Below are 4,581 nucleotides of genomic sequence, written 5' to 3'. Positions count from 1 at the left end.
TTTCCCGGAATCCGCTAGCACAGCGGTTCTCAACCTGTGGGTCGCGACCCCTTTGGCGGTCGAACGACCCTTTCACAGGGGTCGCCTAAGACCATCCAGCATATCAGATATTTACATTTCGATTCATAACAGTAGCAACATTACAGTTATGAAGTAGCAACAAAAATAATTTTATGGTTGGGTCACAACATGAGGAACTGTATTTAAAGGGCTAGAAGGTTGAGAGCCACTGGGCTAGGACCTTTGCCAAAGCCACTGTGAGCCTCAAATTAATTAATAGGTGAAAATTCCTTAGAGTTATGTATGGCACAGAGTAGGTACTCATTCTTTGTTAGCATTTTTTATCATTTAATCCCTACAATTCCCATTTAAAACTGGGGCTCAGAGCAGTTATTTGCCCAAGGTGTCCCAACCACAAAATGGCAATACTAAAGGGATTTGAGTCCAGAGCTGTCTGACTCCAAAGCCTTTACTAATTCCTTACTGTTGGAGTATGTTAAAAATAAAACATACTCCACATTAGTTAACTTCCACATTAGTGCAGTTAACAGATGGTGACAACAAACTAAAATCATGAGTTATTGTGAAAGAAAGCACCTTGAGTTTGGGACTTAGGAGACTGAATGTGTTACTGTGTAACCCTGTGGATTATTCTGGGCATCATATTCCTCATTTGTTAAAGGAGAAACTACATGACCTAGGTTCTTTCCCGTTTTAATATTCTGTAAGCCTGTGAATCTAAAGTTGGTTCCTAAGTCTTTTTCTTTGTCTGCCATTTAATCGTGAGCTCTATTTTTATAGAAAGCAAATTTTACACAACCGTATCCATGAAAACTAGTTTTACACAAGCATAGGAACTGGCTCTTCAGCTCTGCCAGAGCCAGATCTCTCTATACACTGCTTGGAGGTAGCGCCGGCCTATGATTAAAGTACCGTTCTCTATCATCTAGTACTATTTGCAAATACTTTTAGCCTTATCATCAGCCCCCTCTTCCGCGCCCACCCCCAGATCCTTATTTTAAAAGGTCCATCGTTATGACATGGCTATTTGGGGTCAAACTAGTAGTTTAACGCCTGAAAACGTCAAATGAGGAAAAGAATCTTTACAACAAAATATCTATATATTCTTCTAAAAGAAGTTCAAACCATAGCCCTTGTTTTTAAGCGTCTTAACAAGATGAGGAGGACCTTCTTTAGTATCATTTCGTGACCACCCGACCTCCAAAATTTGCATTCCTCGCTCCAGTTGGTTCAAGTGCCTGTCACTCCAAGCACTTTTAAGCTCCTCCCCCAAGAGCCGCCTTCGGATTTGAACCATGGTCTTGTCCGATGGCCCTGGCTCCTCCCCGAGGCCGGCCACTGATTGGTCCAGGCCGCACTCCGCGTGGGGCTGTTTATGCCACCGCGCGGTGCCCGCTGGGAGCCGAGTCTAGGCGCGAGGACCCGCGCGAGGCGCGCCGTGTGGACCTCCGACCCCCGCGCTGACCGACACATCTCTGAACCGGTGGCGGCGGTTTGTGGTCGTTGGTCCCAGGGATTTAGGATCAACATTTGAAGACCCAGCGGGGTGAGAAGGGGATGGGGGCAGGTCCCCAGGCCGACGCTCTATCCAGTGAGCCAAACCAGCCAGGGCTGGAATTACAATTTAGAACCCGCATTTATTTTTTTCTTTATCAACAGGAATATTTTTTCAATTTATTAAAGTCTCTGACAACACAGCTTTAACAATTGTATATTCTGTTTGGATATACGGCATTGTTTCTCAAGTGTTCAATGTTATAAATAATGCTAGAATGAACGCGTGTCCCCGGCCGTCCGGCCCCCAGCAACCCCTTCTCCTGGGGGCCCCTCGGCCGCTCCTTCCGCCCCACGGTGCCCTGCCCTCTCCCTCATTTCCGCTCTCCCCGCCGCCTTCCGGCCTCTTCCCGCCGCCTTCCGGCCTCTTCCCGCCTGCTGCCCTCCATGTTCTCCTAACACGCCTCCTCCCTCGAGCACCGCAGGGCCGGCCACCCGCCTGACCGCCCCGCCAGACGGACAGACGACCCTTGTCGCGCCCGCGCGTTCCCTCCAGAGGCTCTGGGACGACGGCCGGCCGGTTGGGGCGTCCTGGCTGCTGGGTGAGAGTTGGCGGCCCCGTCGTGGTTTTTACTGAGTTCTAACCGCGGGTGAGCCTTGAACGTCCTTCTGCCCGGGGCTCTTGTCCGGTTCCTCCGAGGAAGGCTGCGGGCGGGCGGACTGGAAAGGTAGCGGACCCCCTTGGACGGCAGTACGGCCAGTAGTTCCATCTTTATTTGATAACGACGGACAGTTTTGAGTTACTGACTTGTAGACTGTTTTCTTTGGGGTGCGACCAAAAGGGCCACTGAACCTGGAGTCGGGAGCCTCGAGTTTAATCCTGGCATTGATCCTTCTAAGATGCTCGTGAAGCCTCTTGATTTATTTGGCACCAGTTATGTGAACGTAGTTGAGCTAATGTTGAAGTTTCTTGAAGCTCTCACATTCGTGTTTTTTTTTTTTTTAATATACTTTTATTGATTTCAGAGGGGAAGGGAGAGAGAGAAACAACGATAAGAGAACCATTGATTGGCTGCTTCCTGCACCCCGCTTCCTACTGGGGACCTAGCCCGAGCATATGCCCTTGACCAGAATCGAACCCCGGACCCTTCTGTGCACAGGCTGATGCTCTGTCCACCGAGCCAAACCTGGTCGGGTGAAGCTCTCACATTCTTGAACAATACCCTATAGCTTTTGTAATCTATGGCGATTCTGCTAAGGCCAGTGGAGAGGGTATAGCAGCAGGAGCGTTTAGCCTTGGCTTTTCTTACAAATTTCCCCCGTGTTGTGTTTGAGGATAGCATTAAAACCAGGAAGCAGGGATATGTTGCGTGTATAATACTAGCGTATACATAATATATTCACATGTCGGTAGAATTTTGCTTATTTAAATAACAAGATATTTTCATTTCAAGCATCATGAGTTGGACAAACTTAGATTTGGAACCTTTCAGAATTAAAGCGTCTTACGGGCTCTAATAAATTCCTGCCAGGGTACACATTTAAACATTCCATTTTAAAATGAGTTTGTTTGCAACTATATGGCATTATAGACATGAAGATGACTAGTGGTGGTGCAATTACTAAATATTATCAGTACCTTAATTTCTGTGTAAGACACTGCTTTAATTGCTAATCTTCACTTAAGAAGGTGGGATATTGGACTTCCAACATTATTGCCAAATATTATAATAGGTATAAACACTTGAAATATGTATTACTGGACATATTATGAGGTAAGAATTCAAAAGACTATAATTTATGGGCTGATATTAAGCCTCATATTTTTAATGGTGTCATTTTTGTTGTTAGGAAACAGACATGTGGGTTTAAGTAGGGCTTGTGATACAGATTATATTGGTGTAAAATCTCAGATTTTCATAGTAATGCCAGGTATTGTTTCTCATTTCAGTTTACTACCTGATGGTTGGTTAAACAAGAAAAACAGTGAAGAAAATATGATATCTATGTTCAAATTTTAACAGATTTCTGATGACAGACTATAGAAAATGATGTAAGGGATAGTAGTGCACTATTTTGTTGAATACAAGAATTTTTGGTTCTATGGGTATATATGTATCCCAAGTTCAAAGAGCATTATACTTTTGTTTTCTAAGCAATATTTTTTAAAAATATTGGTTACAATTATTTTATAAAATTGTTCCATTTTTTTTTATATATTTTATTGACTTTTTACAGAGAGGAAGGGAGAGAGATAGAGAGTTAGAAACATCGATGAGAGAGAAACATCGATCAGCTGCCTCCTGCACATCTCCTACTGGGGATGTGCCCGCAACCCAGGTACATGCCCTTGACCGGAATCGAACCTGGGACCTTTGAGTCTGCAGGCCGACGCCACTGAGCCAAACCGGTTTCGGCAAAATTGTTCCATTTTAAAAAAATATTTTAAAATTTAAACCTTCCCTCCATAGTATTATTAGAGGCTGTGAACCATCTGGTACTAAAACTTTTTATATATTACATATATATGTTTAATTTAAAGGAATAAAAATATATTCTCATTCTTTAATAAAAATAATTTAAAATGGAATTGAACTAATCCATCGACACCTCTCTTATTTTGAAGTGTTAGACTTACACATCATTATACTTTAAACCAAATCTTTCTATTTTCCAACCATGTTGCTATAGTGCAGTCTGTTACTAAAATGAGTTGTCACTAAAAAAATCTCCATTGACCTGGCAACCATGGTATCGTGTACCATACTCAGTAACAACTGAACTAACATACGCATTTTAATACCATGTAATTTAAGGAATGCCATAAAGATTTAATGTACTTTCTATAAAAGTGTTCTGATACCTTAAAAAATTAATGTTTTTTAATACTGTGTTCCGTTTTTTTAAATTATAGTAAAACTTCCTGTGTCTATTTTCACAACTTCATACATTTTTATAGTCATCGAGAAGATGAAGTTTTAATTTAAGTAGTTTGAATGAGTTGACACAAATTCCTATATTTTTATTTATATTTTGCAAAAATTGTACCTTTTCCTCCCCCCCCCC

At 42.5% G+C, this 4,581-nt stretch overlaps 1 protein-coding gene across 1 annotated transcript in view; it reads left to right on the top strand.

The window, feature by feature from the left end:
- Positions 1–1,470: 1,470 nt before the first annotated feature.
- Positions 1,471–4,581, top strand: part of RBM46 (RNA binding motif protein 46) — a 35,193-nt gene continuing 32,082 nt past the window's right edge. Inside the window, exon 1 of the mRNA XM_006770098.2 lies at positions 1,471–1,567. The gene's annotated coding sequence lies outside the window, so the exon portion shown is untranslated. The remainder of the gene's footprint in view (positions 1,568–4,581) is intronic.

Source organism: Myotis davidii, unplaced genomic scaffold, assembly GCF_000327345.1.
Source record: "Myotis davidii unplaced genomic scaffold, ASM32734v1 scaffold323, whole genome shotgun sequence".
NCBI classification, from domain to species: Eukaryota; Metazoa; Chordata; class Mammalia; order Chiroptera; family Vespertilionidae; genus Myotis; species Myotis davidii.
The sequence above is the reverse complement of the archived record's forward strand: the minus strand, read 5'-3'. Positions and strand labels throughout refer to the sequence as shown.